Consider the following 20,561-nt stretch of genomic DNA (forward strand, 5'->3'; position numbering starts at 1 on the left):
CTGAAGAGATGATGGGCTGTTGACTCTCTGGCAGGAGTGAAGGATAATCCAGTCCTCCTCCCTCAGCCAACTTTCCTCTCAGTGGAAGATTGAGCAGTATGAACTTGCCCCATTCTATTCTGAGATGTGGCAGACTGTACTGGAACACAGTAGGTGCTTAAAACTGGTCAACAGTTGACCCTGCTTGGGAACATTTACCCTCCCCTTTCCTATAGTCCCAAGAGAAGCAGAAATGTGAACATCCAGCTTCCCTCCCACTTGGGGCTGCACCCTTTTGTATATAAGCCTTCTGGTCCCACTTCTCACTTTATATCCTTCTTTTGAGCCTAAAGTGGGAAGGAGCAGTCCTTCTGGCCAATGCATGTACTTAAGACTAGGAGGGAAGGGCTCATAGGAACACTCGGCAGGTAAGAGCACTCACCACATAAGCACGGAGGCCTGAGTTTGGATGCCCAGCAACTGTGGAATAGTCATGTGCCTGTACGCCAGAGCTGTGAAGGGTGGATCAGGAGGAACCCTGGAACTCCCTGACCAGCCCATCAATCCAGAAAGCTTTGATCTCCAGGTTACCTGAGAGACCATGTTTGAAGGGATCTAGGCCCAGAGTGAGAGAGCATGACACTTGGTGACCTCCTGTGGCCTAAGTATGCACTCCTTTAGGAATCTGCACATGCACACACACACACACACACACACACACACACACACACACACCATATATCATATGCAAATACCACGTACACACTTTTAAGAAAGAGAACAGCAATCAAAAGAATGAAACAATTCTTGGAAGCCATATAGAGGAAGAAAAAGAATTTGGGGAGTCACAGTTCAGACCCATTATCTGCTAACTATGTGAGCCTGGCAGGGTTACATGAATTCCCGGAGCCTCATAGTAGTCGCAGGTCAAAGAACGAACGATTAAGTTAGTATTTGAGGGTTGTCATGATGATTAAATAAAACAAGTGCACAAACATTTAGCCTGGATTATATAATATTGGAAATATAACCTTCTACACCCACACACAGAGCAGTCACCCAGGTTCAATTCCCAGCATCCACAGGGCAGCTGATAACCACCTGTAACTCCACTTTCCAAGGATCCAGCATCTTCTTCTACCCTTAAGAGGCATCAAACATGTAAGTGGCAAACAGACATACAAGCAACACACACACACACACACACACACACACACACACACACACAAGTAATTTTAAAAAGCATAAATCAGCATGAGGCGCAGGGCCCAGGATCCACCTCTCTGTCGCTCTCTGAGAAGGCCTTAGCGCAGTGCTCAGGAGAAACTGATAGTCATTTAACCAAACCACACCAATTTTTATTAGCTATCCCTCATGACTCATGCATGTTCCAGCCACTGACACCTTGAAAAGGAGAGGGCCACAGTCTGTGTGCTTCAGGTATCACCATTCAGAGCTGTCTGCTAGCATGGGGTTGATCCATGAGGTCAGGGAGAAGCTGCAGAGAAGATGGGACTAGACTGTCAGAAGGGCTAGTATGAGGTAGGCTATATTATAAAGAAACATGTTAAACATTAAGGAAAGCCTTGTGAGTAGGACTACTGAACACAGGGGATCCTATTCCATCCATCCACAGACGCACAGCACTGACAATGCTACACAGACCATGCAGTGCATCCACTCTCAAACTAGGTGGCTTAGAGATCTGGCCTTCTTGCCAAACTAGCAGGCCATACTCATTCTCAGAGTCATTTCCCTCCAATAGGGAAAAGAACTGTACTGATTTTGAGTCATAAATAAGGGGATGCTAGACTGGCGCCTTCAGTGGACCTTCCTTCTGAAAACAGAAATTAGCGCCTCTGTTTCTTACGATCTACCTAGGTAACTGTATGCATTCCGTAAGAGCCAAAGCTGTTTATTGGCCAAGTGACAAAAACCATGCCTTGTAATACAGATAGCCACAAGATTTAAAACTCAATGACTAAATCAAGGTAGAAAGAAAATAAAGGCAGGTATAATAAAACGAAGGGGGTGGAATAAGGAAATTGCATACTGTCAGATTAGCACATTGGCTATGCCTGAGAAAATTAACGCTATTAAGTAGTGAAAGACAACATCAAAGCCCAAGTCACTTCTAGCGAATCTCTGGTTGGGCTGAGGCTCCCTGACGCCTGAATTTACTCCAATCCTTTTTCCTTGCCTTAGTCCCTCCTGTAGCCTCTAAGCCCTGAGAGTGAGGTCCTGCATACAATACAGTAAGTGCTGGATAAATGCATCTGGATCTCCTTTTAAAGGAATGGATGCACGTGTGCTAAGCATTGTGGGTACTTGGTTTCAGAGGGAGTTCTGCATCCCGGTATCTGTTTGGCTATAGGAATATTTCATTTATTTTATTTCTTTAATCTTATAACTTTATTATTTAAAAAACTTGCAAATGAATAAAACCTGTGTACCAAAATTAATCATACCCCCAAACCTGTGCATAATTAATGTCTATGTAGTTAGACAAAGCATTTGGAACAGAGACCGTGAAGCTTCACATTAAATTTTACACCTTCCATCACTGAATATACTTGGTGTATTTAGCTACAATGTCCATGAGAGAGTAAGAACGAGAAAGATGATAAGCTCTTTGTCCTCTTTCACACACATGTCCACATCATCTAAGGAAGCTTATTTATTCGAGGAGACATAAAAATGTTTCTAGCTTTCTGGACTAGTCTGACTTTCTTCCTTTCTCCCTTTCTTCCTTTTTTTTCCTCCACTTTTTCTCAACCCTCAAGCTGACCCAATTGAGAAAATTTGGAAAGAAATTGATTGGGATTTGCGCATGAACTTTCAAGGAAAAGGGCCACTGTGTGCATGTGTGCCTGACATGAGCTGACAGACTGACACATTTGTCAGATCTCAAGCAGCTTTGTGGGAGCAAATGATCCTTCCTTTTCTCTATGTGCAGCACACTTTCAACCCCCTCCGTCCCTCTAAAGCTTAGAGTTTAACCCTAAGCGAAAGTGCTGTTGCTAAGACAAACTTCAGCTGTTAAGTCACTGGTCCACGCCTAATCGGTAAGCTCTTTGCAACATCTAGTTGTGGTATTATCTGCTTTGGCTCCCTTCCTTCGGTAAGACGCTTTGTGCCTTAAGAAGACATCGATGTATTAATTATATCATCATCCCTGAAAAAGATGAACTTCAAGTATCTGCAGGCCGATGCAGAACTCCACAGGCTGCCGGGTAACCCAGAGGGTTCAGAGGTTCTTACTCATTTTGTTCCTTCTTTGCAGAGGTTGGTGAGAAGTTAGAGTCAACGGGAAACTCACATGGAGGGCTTTGGCTACCTGCTTTTACTGCATCCCCTAGGAAATAATAATTGTTCATGAGGCTGAGGAGATTGAGAAAGAAGGCTGAGTGGAAATGCTCATCAGAGACAAGGGCTGAATGGACTGAGGGTGTGGTCCTCATTGCCAACATTCTTTCTGGATGACCATAGGACAGGTCTGGCCAGCAGTGACCAGAGTCCATCGTTGTTTGAGGGATCTGGCATGTGGCACAGGCACTAGCTCACAGAGAAGCTAGATAAAAATGGACAGGACCTTCAATCCATCTGGTAGTCAGGAGGTGACAGCCAGCAGCGAGAGGAGCTTGCACATACATGTTAGCGACATGCCCAACTGATAACACATAGTCGTTAGCTTGGATTTTAGAACTTGAGTCCAAAAAAAGGTCAATAATAAACAATGGTATCTCAAGGGGGTATTATTAATTTGATGAGTCTTCAGTAAGGGGAGGCGGCTATGATTATTTAGACTCCAGCAGTTAGGCAAATCTATGACAAATGGCTGGAGAAGTCAATGAGCACAGGCAAGAGCTGACTGACTGTGCCTTGCACGCGGTGCGGGCCGCCATAAGATGAATCTCTAGGAATGGTCCTCAAGGAGGGAGCAAGCCCTTCTTGTAGAGATAGCCCTTCCAAGAAAGAGATTTCTGTGCAGAGTGAAAAGGGTTTTGCCTTTTAATAAACAATCCTGTTCTCTGATTTCTCTGTTTTAGAAAAACTTCACATGTGTTTCCTGAATCTGGTTTATTTTAAATAACGGGGGATATAAGTTTTAGCAGTTACTTTTATTCTCACCAATTTACTAGTACTTAAGGGATAGCTATTTAAGATTCTAGGGAGAGGGCTGGAGAGATGTCTCAGTGGTTAAGAGCACTGTCTGCTCTTCCAGAGGTCCTGAGTTCAAATCCCAGAAATCACATGGTGACTCACGACCATCTGTAATGAGATCTGATTCCCTCTTGTGGTGTGTCTGAAAACAATCACAGTGTACCTGTATACATAAAATAAATCTTTAAAAAAAAATTCTAGGGAGAGAGCTCGGTGGGTAGGGCACTTGCTCTGCAAGCATGAAAACTTGAATTTGGATTCCCCAGAACTCAAATAAAAAAAAAAAAATCTGAGTATGGAAGCACATAGTTTGTAACCTGGATGTTGGGAGAGGGGTGCAGGATGGACAGCTCCCTGCAGAGCTCCCTGGATAGCCAGTCTGAGGAAACATTTAAGGTCCATCCATGTTCTGTGAGAGACAGACACTGTATCAAAGAATGAAGTAGAGTGATGGAAGGCTTTACCCAGGGTCAACCTCTGGTGACACATTCACATGCATAGGTGGACACACAACCCACACACATGAAGGAAGTAACTCTCAACCAGGCTCTTTGAGAGTACAGTGCCTGCCTTGCCTTCACTGGGTCACGCCATGCTACATGTGATGGCTACACAGTGGCACCCCATGAATCTGTCCTGTACAAATATCTGAGTGTCTAATGAAAGGATGTGTAGATTGGGTTGCAGGCAAGATCACCAATGCCTAGCCCAGCCTCCCTCCTCAGAGGGGAGCCAGGCGACTGAATGTGAATTTCCTCTATCTGGTTGGGACTCAGAGTGTGAACTGGCCCATGTGTTTACCCAGCTCTTTAGACCATATATAAGATAGCAAAACTGTAGTTTGATCATTCCGAATTTTCAGTTAATTTGGCCTGTCTTCTCCCTCCCCCTGGACAATTAGTTCAGCCTAATGAGGTCTTTTTTTTTTTTCTTTCCTGGTGAGACTGGTGTCTCTCTGAAACCAGTCAGATAACCCATGGCATCTGCTTCTCTGACTTGACTCATTGTGTGACCTTCACAACAAAGGCCCAGCTACCTTGTGAAAGGTGGCTCTGACTGTATTGATTGCAGTCAGAGGGTTCTGGGCTTTTCGGTTTGTTTGATGGATGGTGTACGACCCAGGGAGAGCAGCCTACAGGGAGACCCTCAGGTGTGGGGGCGGGAGGAAGGAAGATCGTGAGGACCACAAAGTTGTCCCAGTTAAACCGAAAACTGGGCAGGAGGGGGGTTGGTCTGAAAAACACTTGCAAGCCTCCCCCGACCCCGGACGAATTATATAGCTGATTCAGATGCAAAGACAGCCATCAAAGTCATACCCACAATCACTGGGAAATTACAGACATTGGTTATTAGTCATTCTTACAGGCAATTGAGAGTATTGTTGAAAAAAAATTCAAATTGGATGCTATGAGTGAAGACCTGTGCTTTCCGGGACCAGATAACACTATTGCCAGAATCAATACGAGAAATTAATAGGAGACCTTGTTCTGTGCAGCCAAGCTTGCACCATTTCTGTCGAGTTCAGTCTGGATGTAGGTGTTCTCAAGTTCATAGGATGCCATGATAGAATTCCCAAGACTGTCACTAGTTTAGTCATACATGTGGATTCCCTAAGTGGCAGGGGTTTGGGGGCGGCAATCACAGGAACAGAGGCAGCTATCAAGGAAGACCGGTAAGTTTGCCATTGATAGAAGATGATGCACTCTAATGATGGCTTGCTCGTTAGTGTTTGCCTGCCATGTAGGAGCTCTGGGTTCAAGTCCCAACACTGTGGAAAACAGTTCAGTGGCCCAAGCTATAATCCCAGCCCTTGGGGTAGAAACATAAGCTCAAGGTCATTCGCAGCTGTGTTGTGAGTTTGAGGCCAGCCTGGGCTACACGAGACACTGTCTTAAAAAAGACAGTCCCTCTTTGTCAGCTTGGAGCCACCTAAGAGGTACAGCTGTGGGTATGTTTGTGTGTTTCCACAAAGATGTTAAGACTCGCCCTAAAAATGGGTGTCACCGTCCTATGGACTGGGTTCCAGGCTGAATAACACAGGCAGAAGGAGAAAGCACCTCTCTTCTCTTTCCTTCCAGACACCAGTGCACTACGCCCAGCAGTCACACACTCTGCCGCCATGCTGCCCAGCAGGACTGACTGTTCACCCTGCACCTCCCTGACTAAGTTGCTATGCCATGCATTTTGTCACAGCAACTAATGCCTGCAGGAGGAGCAGAAGGATGGATGAGAACCCATGGCCCCAGCTATCCTGCCTGCAGCTCATGTGCTCAGGCATCCTGGATGGGGCGGGGTGGGGTCTAGAAAACCTTTTGTGGTGTGAGGAGTTGTTCTTCTGTCGTGGAAGAACCATTTGAGCTTTATAGTCACAAGCAAAAATAAGAAAGCTACATTTGAGGCCACTGGTTTCTGCCGAGCATTCTCTCTCTCTGTATCCGTCTCTGTCTGTCTCTGTCTCTCTGTCTCTCTGTCTCTCCTCTCTCTCTCTCTCTCTCTCTCTCTCTCTCTCTCTCTCTCTCTCTCCCTCCCTCCCTCCCTCCCTCCCTCCCTCCCTCTCTCTCTCTTTCTCTCCCCCTTCTCCCTACCTCCCCCTCTTTCCTTCCCTCTCTCCTTCCCTCCCTTTCCCCAGATCCTGGAACAGAGACAAGAAACCATCATGGTGGGAAGATTGTGGGATATAAATGCCTCTCTAGTAAGGCAGCACATTTTACATTTCCAAAACTTCTAAACTTTCTGTGACTGTGATGTAGCTATGCCCCAAACACCCAGAAATGGCCTCTCTGAAGCACACAACACATGCCTTCTACCTGTGAACCACCCCCACCACCTCCATCACCCCCCAAATCAAAACTGCCCAGACCCAGGCACCTCCACCCATCCTTGAAGTAGGAATTCTGCAAGGTGAATTTCCTAACAAGCTGGCTTTTCAAAGGCTTTTCAGCTCTCGAAAACATGAAAGCTGTGTTTAAAAATTTAAGGTCTGCTATGCACCGCTCTGTGGAGCAGCAGCAGGGCGTAGCTTTTTGCAGACCCACGATTCCCCAAACCCCAACTCTTTAAATTAAGATGTTCACGACAGCTGCTGCGGTTAATGGCACGCACGTAGAATTGGCTATTAATTATTGCTCTGGTTTTTGCACCTCCCCTCACATTCCACCACAGAAGTCAGAATCATTGTGTCAACTATTTTTAGTGCTTAAAAAAACCATAAAACCTTGTTTATTAGAAGTTAGATTTTTTTTAACATTATGGTGAAATTTTCCAAAATCCTCCAGGGTTGAAAGGGAAGTGTAATAATTTAGCCAACCTCCCCCCAATTCTGCTTCAGCTACCATCCACAGTTTACCATGGTATTTCATCCTTCCTTTGTTCCCACATATGCACGTTTGTTAATTTCGCTAGCACATTCTAGTGGAAACCTCAGACAGTCTGTCTCAGACCGACATGCTTTGCGACAGATCTTTTCGTAAGACTTTTAAATGACCAGAACACCATTATCACACTTAGTTAACAATTCCTTCATACTGTGTAGTGTGGAACTGATTTTCAACTTCATGGTTCATTCATTGAATAAACAAACAAACAAAGGAGAAAAGCGATGCGTGACCACTGGACAGTGTTCATGAGGTCTGCACATGGCCTGAAGCGGGCTGTTAACCATCTCTTGGGAATGTTTCACACTAACAGATACAGATATGTATGCACATGCATACATACAAGTATACATACAGGTACATACACATGTGAATATACACGTACATACACAGCACATGCATTCACATATACATGCACTTAACTGTACATTTTTACATGCACTACAATATAACCACATACACACGTGCATACTTATATGCACATACAAGTACATATAAAAGTACACATACACTCACAACATATACATGAGCATTCACATATGTGCATGCAAATATACTCATATACTACATACCTGCACATACACACATGCACACACACATATATATATGCTCATACACATATACACACAAATATATATACATGGACAATGCATACAAGCACACATCCCTGCACATACACACAGGTGCCCATACATTCACATAATCATAACCGTGTGTGTGCATATGCACAGGTACACATACATGCACATATGCAGATATGCTAGCACACACACACAGCCAACTGTCTTCTGGAAAGTCTCGGCAGAGGCTCATCCTTGAACGTGGATTTCTGCAGTCCTGAGAGTAGTTCTGTGCCCAGCAGAAGGCTGGCCTGGGTAGTGACTCAGCCCTGTAGAACTAATGTGGGGAGGCTCCAGCTTTGGGACAGAAAGTATTTTCTTACAGTAAATATTCATCCTGCCCTTTTTGAGTCTCCTCAATGGAAGATTTATGGTCTTCATGAGCCTTTGGAAGCTCTCTCTCTACATGAAGTCCCCAACTCTCTCACCCAAGATCAGCTCCTCGGGTTAGGAGGGCAGGATGCAAATGGGTAGATGAGCTCCCAGGTACCCAAGCTTTCTATACTCTGTTCTCATTAGCTCCCCGCCACTCCAGTTCAGTCAAAGCCTCTGCAATGCAGTGACAGCTTTTACAGAAAAGCTGAACTTAGCCATCAACCAGCACACAAATGCGATTAAGCCAACGACACACGTTTGGTTCACGTTCAGCTTGAAAACCCTCTTTGGGGGATGTCCTTTCCTCTCCAGCGTCTGGATCTAACTCCCTTTTGTTTGTGGAATTGGTTTTGTAGGTGTGTACCCTACATTTTTTTCTAGGGGATATCTTTATTCCTGTACTGCCTCCTGTGCCTGGAATTCCGCAGCACACGTTCAGAGCCCACACTGAGGAAATCCAGGGTTACAGTGCTTGCCTCCAGGATGAGATGAGAAATGAGCATCCTAGGAAAGCCATCTGTGGCCAATGAGCAAAAGTCCCACCTACTCATATCCAGATTTACTGTTGAACCACAGGACGAACAAGTCTTCCTTCTGCTTGCTCTCTCGTGGTAGCATAATTCTGCTAATGTGAAAGGCCCGCAGAGAGAACATCAAACGGGGAAATGAAAACAGCACATTTGATCCACAGTTGTTGTTTTTTTTTTTAACCTACAATTCAGCTAATCAGGTTACTTTGAAGGGTTCCGTTGAATGGCTGATGTGTGTCTGTCACATAACAGGAGCTCAGTAAAAATGAGTAAGTTAATTAATTAACATGGCTGAGGGATGAGAGAACAGAAGAAGAGCAATAATTCTTTTATTACTTTATTACTTACTACCAAAAGAAGGAGGTCACAGCTTACTTTCCAACCTATCTGGCGTGTGTGTGTGTGTGTGTGTGTGTGTGTGTGTGTGTGTGTGTGTACTCTGAGCACTTGCTTAGGCATACACTTGTCAAGCCATGCTGCCTGTGTGGTGGTCAGAGAACAGCTTCAGTGTTGGGTCCCGCATCCCCTTCTAATTTGTCAGAGACAAGGTCTCTCTTGTAGCTCTCTGTTGTGTACACCAGGCTAACTGGCCCACCAATTTGTAGCCGTTCTCCATCTCTGCCTCCCGTCTCACTGTAGAAGTTCTATCTGGGCTTCCAGAAATGTGAGCTGCTATGCCAGCATTGTCATGGGTTCTGGGCGACCTACCTGTCGAAAGTTTCTGAGTCGTCAGAACCTCCACCTTTGGGATTCTGTTTCCCTCATTGTTCTTTGCCTCTTTGTTGGGTCTTTGAGCACTGGGTTCTTGTGGCAAGCACTTTAGCCACTGAGCCATCTGAGGTCTCATATCTGAGCCATGTCTGAGTCCTACTCTGTGTCTGATACTTTAACGGCAGGGCAGGAGAAGGCTTGTGGTCATTGGACTGCATTAGAAACTGTACAGTCCTTCATTTCTCTACACTGACCAGCACACAGGCGGGTCCCTTAGTCCCATATTACAGATGTGGATCAGAAATGACCATGGATCACCATGCCATCGGTCAGAGTGACACTGCTGAAATTCAAACCCACGCATGTATACAGAGCTGGTGCCACAGGGTGCCCCCTGTAGGTTAGTAACTGCAAGTGCACCCAGAAGAGAGAAAAAGGGGATGATTCCTAAAGAGCAATAAAATCAAGAGAAGCTGCTATGTTTGCCACAACTGTCTGTGGCCCACCTCTCACTCTGCTGAGAGCAAGGTAAAGTGTTCTTGGTCTAGAATCTTGTTCAAAATTGAACCCACAGACTGGAAGTCTTCAGCTTCTTCTGGAACCTTATTGAGTGTAGTCTCAGCACCTGCCCCAGACCTGAGTTGGAACTCACGGTTTTAGCAAGCTCTTGGACAATTCATCTGAGCATCAGACTTTGAGAGATACTGACCTAGAGGCTGGCAGGAAATGGCAATCAAATCTGCTGACTGAGTAATCGTAGTGAAGCGTGAGATGATTCTGGATAATTCTTCTGCATTAGCTTCACAGGGAGAGTCTTCATTTTTTTTTACCTTGAAAAAGTATGTCAGAATTTCTTCCAGCTGTGGATTTCATGACTAGTTACTTGACCTAGGAAGATTTGGTTTTTTCCTTCCCAAGGTGGTGGTCGTGGTAGTGGTGGTGGTGGTGATGATGACAATGACTGTGTGGTGTGTAGAAGATGTGTGTGTGTGCCCAATGGCATGTCTGTGAATGTCAGAGGACAACTTTGTGGAGTCAATTCTCTCTTTCTGTGTTTGTGTGGGCACCTTCGATGGAACTCTAGTCACTAGGCTTGCACAGAAAATAGCCTTACCCATTGAACCAATTTCCTGGCCCTAGACTGCTTCATCTTTTAATTTAAACAGTGTGTACGGATGTCTAGTTTGTACACATCTGTGCACTGAGTGGTATATACCCACAGAGGCCAAAGAAAGATCTCAGATCCCCTAGAAATGCAGCTACAGATAGATATGAGTCACCATGAGATGCTGGGAATCTTATCAACCAAGCCACACCTCCAGCCCTCCTAGGTTGTTTTCTTGAACCTTGCATGGGTTTGCACACAAGTACACAATTACGTACTAAGTGAAAACAAAGCTAGCCTATGACTTTATTAGAAACCTGTCTTGGGCTCTGTTTGGAATGCACCAGAACACCAATTGTCATTTCATTATGTTTTCTTTCTAAAAATACAGTTTTGTTTTGTTTTCAACATGCATAACAACGTTCACAATTGACTCAAATGCAAACCTTAAGGAATGAATGGAGTCGTGGTTTTTGTTGAGCTGTTTGCTGAGGCGCCTTCTAGTCTCACAGTCTCCAAGGACACTCATTCTAGGCCACTGAGTAATCCATGTGGAGGTCTGAAGTGGAGATCTTTGTGTTACCAGGAGAGTTCACCATTTATCTATTCCTGGGAAGCTTTGTAGACTGAGAGATAGGACATGAAGATTGCTACATCTGGCCCCATTGTTGAGAAAAGAAGATTCTGTCTGTTCAGTGGTCAAACCTCCACTGCTAAATTCCATCTCCTTCCTTGTTCCTCATGTCTTTGTGCCCCTTATGGGTCTTCCGGTGGAAATGATGTCATGTTGGAAGGTGTGACTAAGGCCTTGGCTTTCCAAGTGATCTACAAAAGTAATGAGACACTTTGTGTCATCACAGAACTGTTCCTCTCTCGCTAGAAAGAGCTAGAATCAGAAAGGATGGCAAAGCCTGACCCCTGACATCAGTGCAGGTGACCAACCCAGCTGCCAGAAGGAGCTTTGTGACACGTAAACCCCACTAATGACTAATCAGTAACACTTAAATTCTGATCTCACCCCGGACCCTAACCAGGCAAAAGACCTGGGTCAGATCCCTTCAGTTCACAAGGTCAGGGCATCATATCTGCACATAGAGCCCCCACGCAGCCTCTGCTGCTCTGCTGAGGTGAGACCCTCATTGTTTCATCTGCAGAATGAAGTCACTGGGAATGCAGTGCTGGCCTCCTTTTGCATCTAGTCACATGTCAAGTATAGTAAGTCATAGGAATTGTTCATATTGACACGTTCTACTTTGGCAATGCCGTTAGTACATAACACTGTGCACTGATGGCAGTTGTCCTCTTTGTCCTTTCTTGCCCTTTCCTCTCTTCCTTTCCTGTCTGCTCCAGTTTTATCCTGTCACCAAGACAAACACTCTGACCAAAGCAACTTGAAGGAGGAAAAGGGTTTATTTCATTTTACACTTCTAGGTCCAAATCCATCATTGAGGGAAGTCAAGGCAGGAACCGGAAGCAAAAACCATGGAGGAACGTTGCTCACTGACTCACTCCTATAACCACGCTGAACGAGGCTTCTTATACGACCCTGAACTGCCTGCATCAGTTAACAATCAAGACAGTCTCCCAAAGATATAACCACAGTCTATTCTGATTTGGGCAATCCCTCTTGCGAGGTTTTCCTCAAATGACTCTAGGCTGGGTCAGGTCGAATTTAAAGCTAAGATCCCACGCCATACTCTCCTTTCTCTTTCTCTCCTACTTTTCTGTTCTCTTCTCTCTGTCCCTCTCCATCTCCCTCTCTGTTTTCATATGTGAAGCAAACTCCACAAAGCTGGCCCTGCTGAGCCTACCTTATTTCATTTAAGGCAATGCTCTTTATGGTAAGTTGCATCCATTTTCCTGCAAACCTCAGGGCTTCTTTATGACTGAATAATGTTTCAGAGTGTGTGTGTGTGTGTGTGTGTGTGTGTGTGTGTGTGTGTGTAATATCCCCTTTATCCATCATCAGAAGCCCATTTTAACATCCCAGAATCCTCCTCTTCATGGACACGAACTTGCTACACTGTAAAGGAAACTAAGTTTTCAAACAGAGTGGGTATTAAGAAGGGGCTATTTTGTTGCTTGTAGACTCCCAGGGGCCTAATTTTGTCCAGGGGGAGCTTTGCTTTGGCATCCTTTGGAATTTCAGCTTGAAGTACCAAGCACCCACAGCCCATCAGCTGGCAGCTGTTGCTGTTGCTGTTGTGACGTGTGCTGTCGCCGCAAAGCGTTCCAAATAAAGTACTTTCATCAAATATTGAAATGTCCGTGACAAAGGGCCAAGGAGATGTCTCTATCAATAAAGTGCTTGCTGCAAAAGTCTGAGGACCTGAGTTCAGATCCTGACATTCACATAAAAAGCCAAGCATGGTGTGCATCATTGTGGTCCCACCAATAGGAGACAGAGACAGGAGGATCCCTGGGGCTTGTGGGTCAGCCAGCCAAACTGAATGAGTTCACATTCAGGGAGAAACTCTGGAGAGGGGCAGGGTTGGGAGCCAAGGGGAAGAGATATCTGAAATCGAGCTCTAGCTTCCAAGTGAACACACGTGTGTGGACACGTGCATGTATGCACGCACATACCCAGGAACATGTACACATTCACGGATGCAGAAATTTGTATCTGTAAAAGATCATAGCAACTCTTACACATTGAGCCCTTACTGGGTGGAAAGTTCCAGAACTGGGAACTGTGACTCAGCTCTCTTTCCTGGAGACTGGCTTGGTTCTGGTACTTATTCTCCTCTTCCCAGCTGCTTTGGAAGGACTGAGAAGTGAACAGAGTCAGCCTGGGGGCATTGCATCAGCCTCGCTCCTGGGGGAATGCTTGTCCTCCTGAGAAGCCTGGGATCCGGAGGAGAGTGAGACAGGACTTGGAAAGGATGGGGGAGTGGATTTCAAAATGTTCCTTTCCTTTGGATCTCTTTCTCTTTCTGGCTGCTGTTTCGTCTCAGTTTCAAAAAAGAAAACCTCTACAAATATTCATTCAGGATTCTCTGAGAATGCCAACGATAGAAACCAAGAATTTTAAGTACATTCTCTTTGTCTTTTTGCCAAACTGATAAAAGGCGCCTTTGATTTTCTCAGTGGGTGAAGGAGAGAGAGGAGGAGCCAAAAAGCCATTTCCTCTTGTCAATGGACTTATGGGGCTGGACTTGCAGTAAGGAAGGGCCGCAGGATCCCCTAGGTCACAGGGCTGACCCTCCCAAAGGGTCCCCAGCACAGATGGCTGACTTTATCTGGTCCATTTTCTTGGGGGAAGATGACATTAATGCCAGTCTGTCTTCCTCTTTAGAACAATTTAGTGTAATCTTTCATTGCCAGAGAGGTCCTGGCCACAACCTGGGGAAAAAAAAAAAACAGGCAGGAAATGAAAAATCTGTTTTCCTTACTGATAAACGTAACCTACGCTGTTGGGTTTTCCCCACTTCCTCCAGATTCAGAGTATCTGCCATGTTGACGGTTGAGTAGGGAAAAGGCCTTGTGTAGGCCTCAGCTTCCCAACAGAGATGAGAGTCTCAACCTGAGCTTTTGCTCCCAGACTCATCGTAAGCTAGCAACTACAGGACAGCCTGAGTTCTCACGGTGAATGGTGACTTGGTGAATCCTTAACTCTGGTTACCTGGGAAGCTCTATAGCTGAGAAAAGAAGCTACTGGCACCAGCAATCCTAAAGGGTTTTCTGGGATCCACAGGGACCTGGGTGGTCCTACTGTGTAATAAAAAAAAGGGGGTAGCCTTCCAGCCTTATTAAAAACTATCCTTAAGTACAGTTGACCCCAGGGTTTAACTAGATAGATTCCTTAGTCTAGATAGATGCATATTAAAAAGACAAATCAAAACAGCCCAAGGCCCTGTGCAGACCTGATGGCACAGGGAACAGGACCCCACTTCTTCTGCCTTGGCATAGAGAGTGGTGTTCCTTGGGTGGACTGGGAAGTGTGAGTGTGAAGGACGGTGGACGTTCATCGGGTCAGCTTTATTCACATGACACCGGAACACCAGCCCTGCATTGCTGTATTCAAGAACAGGCAGGTACAGGCCAGCAAGATAACCCAGCAAATAAAGGTACTTGCAACCAAGCCCAGTGGCCTAAGCTTGTTTGATGCCTGGGACTTATATGACAGAAGGAGTGAACTGTTTCCCTCAAGTTCTCCTCTAGCATATACACATGCGCTATGGCATGCTGTGTGCGGTCAATCAATCAAGCAATCAATCAATGTAAAACCCAAATATCAATACATCTGTTTAAAGGTGTTTAAATGTAATATGCTTCTATTTAGTTTACTTTAGATTCATGGCAGGGTTTGGCTATGCAGTCCAGCCTAGACTCACACTTAGCATCCTCTTGCCTCAGCTTTGCATGTGCTAGACATGCCCCATCTCACCCAGCTGCATGTCATGTTAATTGTAAAGCACTAGGTAACAGGTCAGGTGTGGTGATGCGTACCTGTGGTCCCAGTGCTGGGGAGACAGAGACAAAGGAATCCCTGGAGCTCACTGCCCAGCAGTCGAGCCTAACAGGTGAGCTTCAGGTCAAGAAGAGACCCTGTCTCAAAGGAATAGACAGCTTTACTAAGAATAACACAGACGTTGTCCTCTTGTCTTCACCCAAAAGCACACACACACACACACACACACACACACACACACACACACACACACACACCTTCACATATGCTCACTTGCAAAGCACATAGATTCACAGAGAGATGAATACACATACATTAATACACACACGCATTCACAAGACATTGTACACACATGCACACATATGGACGCACATTTACACATGTACACATGCATGGAAAAAAATTACTAGTCATTTATATTGCAGACAGGTCTTGAGGAGCCCTGCAATCTCACCCCTGGAATAAATCATCTCTAACATCCACCACATCCTGTTTAGGATCTGAGTTCCATGTGAAAATACCAGACAGTGTTTCTATGAAAACAAACATCACTTCTCATATTCAAAGTAGAAAAATGTATCGTCACTGACATTCCAGTATATTACATTTCTAAGGAAACAATTAGTGTCTTAGACTGCACATCATCAAAATAGTCTTGCTGTGCTGTTACAGAACGGAACAGAACCCACTCCATTGTATTGTAATTTACAGCATCTTGGGAGTAAGTGTGGGGTGGCTAAGGAATTTGCTGTTTTATGATAATTTGTTTCAGGAGACATGTTTTAAGTGTTGGATCTTCCTCGTATATTGTGGGTAAAAAAAATACATTGCTACAAGCATACGAAAAACTTTGAGTGCTGAATAGTGTGGACACTTTCTGACCCAAAGGAAGTCATCTTCCTATAGCCCTTGAGCTAGGTCATTTCAAAGAAAAAGCAGAATAAGAAGAAAAAGCAAGCCATCCATCCAGTCCCTGCTCCATTTTTGTCCCTGCATTTCTTTTAGACAGGAACAATTTGGGGTTGACAATTTTTGAAGGTAGGTTGATGCCCACCATCGGGAGCCCTGTCTATCAACTGGAGGTGGTCCCTTCAGGTTCCACATTCTCACTGTTGGGCATTTTGGCTAAGATCATCCTACAATGAGCATACGGTGTGGTGGTCTGAGGCCCCCAGCACATATGTAGCAGAGGTTGGCTTCAGTGGGAGAGGAGGATGCACCCAATCCTGTAGAGATACCCCAGGGAAGAGAGATTCCCAGGTGGGGGCGCCCTCTCTGAGTCAAAGGGGAAAGGGTAGAACTCTGTGAGGGAGGACCAGAACAGGGGCAACATTTGGGATGTAAATAAATAAAATAATGAAGAAAAGAAGAAGAAGAAGAAGAAGAAGAAGAAGAAGAAGAAGAAGAAGAAGAAGAAGAGGAGGAGGAGGAGGAGGAGGAGGAGGAGGAGGAGGAGGAAGAAGAGGAGGAGGAGGAGGAGGAGGAGGAGGAGGAGGAGGAGGAGGAGAAGAAGAAGAAGAAGAAGAAGAAGAAGAAGAAGAAGAAGAAGAAGAAGAAGAAGAAGAAGAAGAAGAAGAAGAAGAAGAAGAAGGACGATGACAAGGAGGAGGGGGGAGAGAGGAAGAGGAGGAAGAAGAGGAAGAGGAGGATGGGGGAGAGGAAGAGGAAGAGGAAGCAAGGAGCCAATAAAGAATGGATAGGACAAAATTAGTTACCATTAGGAATTCTCCCGAGATAGGGGGTGTTCCTTAGTATAGCTCCCCTCCTGCTGCTGAATAGTTCTAGTCGCTGGCGTGTGCGTGTGGAAAGCGAGGCATAGCACTGGGCAGTAGGAGTCACCTTCTGTTACCCTTTAACAAGCCGCTGGCTTCTAAGTAACTGCTGCCCAAAACTGCCCATCTTCTTGAGTACTGTTGGCAACTGTTTGACCTGTGTTCATTGCATATTCATTTCTTTAATAAATACATATATTGATTCTCGGCGCTGTGTTTGGCAGCAATTTGAGCTGAAAATGGAGTTGGCAGTTAAGGAAGAAAGATGAATCAGTATGCAGTTTCAAAGTGAGGATGAGCAATGGGTGTCAGGGATTCTCTGGGTGAAATAAGAGATGCCCAGGGCCTGGAGGAAGTGCAGAGTGTGTTTGGGAGCTGTCAGAGGAGTGACATGGGTACCCCATCTTTGTAAAGAAAAACTCTCCTTCGGGCTGAATTTGTTAAAATTGGGCCACAGGGGATGAGTTGGCTGGAAAATCTCATAGGATGATGAGGAAAACCAGCCTGCAAATTCTAGACTCTACCCCTAACTTCCAAGCTGAGGGCAGAGCGCAGTATAGAGCCTCTTTCCCTGTTGCATTGGCTTCCACCTCCAGTGATGCTGGAGAAATACTTGCTGAGAATCCTGGGCATCCTGCCTCTACAGAGAGAGAGTTTTGATAGGTGCTCCCTTCTTCTATAGTTGGTACTAGGACTGTAGAAAAAGGCCTGCCTTTCAGAGGCACCCCTGGGCCAATCAGAAGCCTTCCCAATCTTCCATTACCTAGAGCAGAGCTGATATTCCATAGTGAACGCATGATTCAACATACCATACTAGTTACTTTTTTTGTGGCTGTAATAAAATACCGTGGCCAAGGCAACTTTATGCAAGGAACAGTTATTTGGGTTTATGGGTCGTAGGCTATAAGAATCCATTATGGCTGGAAGGCATGGCAACAGGCAGGTACAACAGCCAAAACAAGAAGCTAAAAGCTCATACCCTCAACCACAAACACAGAGCAGAGAAGGTAAACTGAAAGTGGGGCAAGCCTTTAAAAACTCTCAAGGCCCACCTGCAGTGCCATGCTTTCCCCCAGCAAGGCTGCACTGCCCAGTGATCCCAAAACAGCGCTACCAACTGGAGACCTAGCGTCCAAACACCAGAACCTATGGGGGACATTCTCACTCAAACCACAACACACATGATGGGTCCTTTTCATTCGTATGAGCAGCTGTTAACATAAGGGGTCTGCCTTTTCCATGCCCCAGGCTAAGACGGGTTCAAGGTGTCCAGAGTGGCAGAACCAGGATCAGATTCCAGGGGCCAGTTCTACTACAAACCCCTCTGAGTGCTCCTGAGACTGGAGTCATGGCAGAAAGCACAAAATTAACCAAACTCTTGATATTTACTTCTTGCCTCTTCACCAGAACCCTTCTTGGCCCCATCAAAGCAAAGATTTTGCTTTGATCTCAATGCAGCCTGTGGAGGCTGGGCAACTCAAAGAACCCGAGAGGCTCCAGACTCCCCCAGACCCTGGCTTTTCATACTCAGCCTGCTTCTTATGAGCTTATGAGATTTCACATCTTTGAGGTTTTGCTTTGTTTTGCTTTTTAATGAAATGAGGATAATATAGTTTCTTACGTTGTCGATCTAAATGAGAGCTACGTGTAAAATATCTGGTACATAGTAAAAAACTCAACGAAGAAGAGGAGCTATTAATTACTGCTTTGAGAAAAGAAATAACCTGAATGCAGGCAGCTCAAGGATGAGTTTAAATGGAGCTCACTGAGCTACGGGAGGAAGTGGGAGAGAGCATTATGTGGCAGTGTGCTTGCTACCTGTTCACAGGCCCTTTGCCAGCTGCCCTGGGGTGACATCAAGGCCTTGTCCCTACGAGGCCTGTGGTGTCTGAGAGCTGGAATATAGCTTTCTCTGGAGTGTGGGTTTTACCTTATCATCGGGGCTGGTTTTCAGCCTGACCCCTGGATGCCCTGTTAGCAGATAGATCTCCCGATTCACTTCCTTCTCAGAATTCTACCGCATAAACAAGCTAGAGCTCCAAGATATAAATAATTCTAACTCTAATACCAAACAGACTTAGCCTCACTTTGCTGCTATAGCCAGGGAGTAGGGAGTGTGTGCATGTGGGGAATTGAAAGGGCTGGGAGGAGGAGATGTCAGAATGTAGCTGGGAATCTGGGGAGTTAAGTGAGGGAACGCTGTGCAAACATTGCGGAGCGCTCCATCACAGCCTTCTACGATAGAAGCTATTTCTGAGTGTCTCTCCCACCCACTGTGGGACACACATAGACACAGATGACGAAGAAGCTCAATTTGTAAAACTAAGTCACAGTCAAGTGCCACTTAGATGGGTAGCTGGTGACATTTGTTTCCTGGATGAAAATGAGGATGAGGGGGAGGAGTTGGAGGAAGGAGGAAGAAAATGGAGGAAGAAAAGAAGGAAGGAGGGAAGAGAGGTGTGGAAGGAGGGAGAAGGAGGGGAAAGAAAAGAGGGGAAGGGAGGAGAGAGGAAGGAGGGGAGAGGAAGGTGAGGAGGAACGGATGACCCACAAACTCAAGACTGAGGACCATCCAACTGGCTTAGTAAATCCCCTGTGTCAGATAAATTGGTTTCTGCTTCAGCATGCGTTATATAGCTCTGTTGTCTAAACAAGTAATGACCTTAGTATCTTTCATACAACAAATGACAACTTCACTTGAGCTTAGTAAGTTAGAATCAGAAATGAGTTACTATCTCGATAGGTCAGAAGACAGAGTTCATTTCACACAAAGTCGGTTTATGAATTGACTCTGTTTTCTCTTAGGGATTGTCTCTTTTGAGGATGTGGTCTTATCAAAGTTCTCCTGCCCTGATACAAGACTGTCAAGTTTAGGAAGGTTTGTTTTGTTTCATTTTGTTTTTAAAGTATTCTTAAAGGGCCTGGTATGTTGACATGGGCTTTATTTATCTATTTTTGAAAGCTTCTCAGACTGCACTAACACCCTTCCTGCTTATCAGTTATTGATCAAGACATTGCTATCGGCTCCCGTGTCTAAGAAGAATTTGCAACCACGGATACATACTTCAGCCAATGGGATATTTTAAAATGAATCGAAGCTATGCTCCAGGCAGTAGGGCAGATCCTGCCAGGTTTAGATCTCTCCTGATATAAAGTATGTAGGCTTCTAACCTGTCTCCAGTTGCCTTGACAGGCAGGAGCTATGAAAATAGACTGTCCAATCCAGGAGGACCCTTGCTTCCTACACTATCCTCTTCCAAAAAATACCTCACACAAAGCCACACTATTCAGCCGACCAAACCAAGGAGAAAACCATAGCCAAGGGCTGACGTGCTATTTGAAGGCACTGGGTCAAGTGAGAAATGGAAAATCTGAGTTATCCATATCTTCTGTGCTGTGGCAACAACTGAGGAGAAAGTCAGGAGCTGCGGGTTCCTTCGCTGGCATCCCCACTAAGCCCACAGTCCCTGAGCCCAGTGAGAAGGAGAGGGCGAAGAGGCAGAGCACTCAGCCACCAATC

General features: G+C 45.4%; 1 protein-coding gene and 1 long non-coding RNA gene across 3 annotated transcripts in view; one reads left to right on the forward strand and one right to left on the reverse strand.

Moving 5' to 3' along the window:
* Rora (RAR-related orphan receptor A) overlaps positions 1-20,561 on the forward strand; it is a 733,322-nt gene that overhangs the window by 496,596 nt on the left and 216,165 nt on the right.
* Positions 12,260-15,410, reverse strand: LOC148004222 (uncharacterized). The gene is made up of 2 exons (XR_015627811.1): positions 15,308-15,410; positions 12,260-14,200 (listed from the first exon to the last, which is right to left on the reverse strand). It is a non-coding gene; the product is annotated as an uncharacterized LOC148004222 (long non-coding RNA).

The sequence above is a fragment of the Rattus norvegicus genome, chromosome 8, assembly GCF_021556685.1.
Source record: "Rattus norvegicus strain SHRSP/BbbUtx chromosome 8, alternate assembly SHRSP_T2T, whole genome shotgun sequence".
Lineage (NCBI taxonomy): Eukaryota > Metazoa > Chordata > Mammalia > Rodentia > Muridae > Rattus > Rattus norvegicus.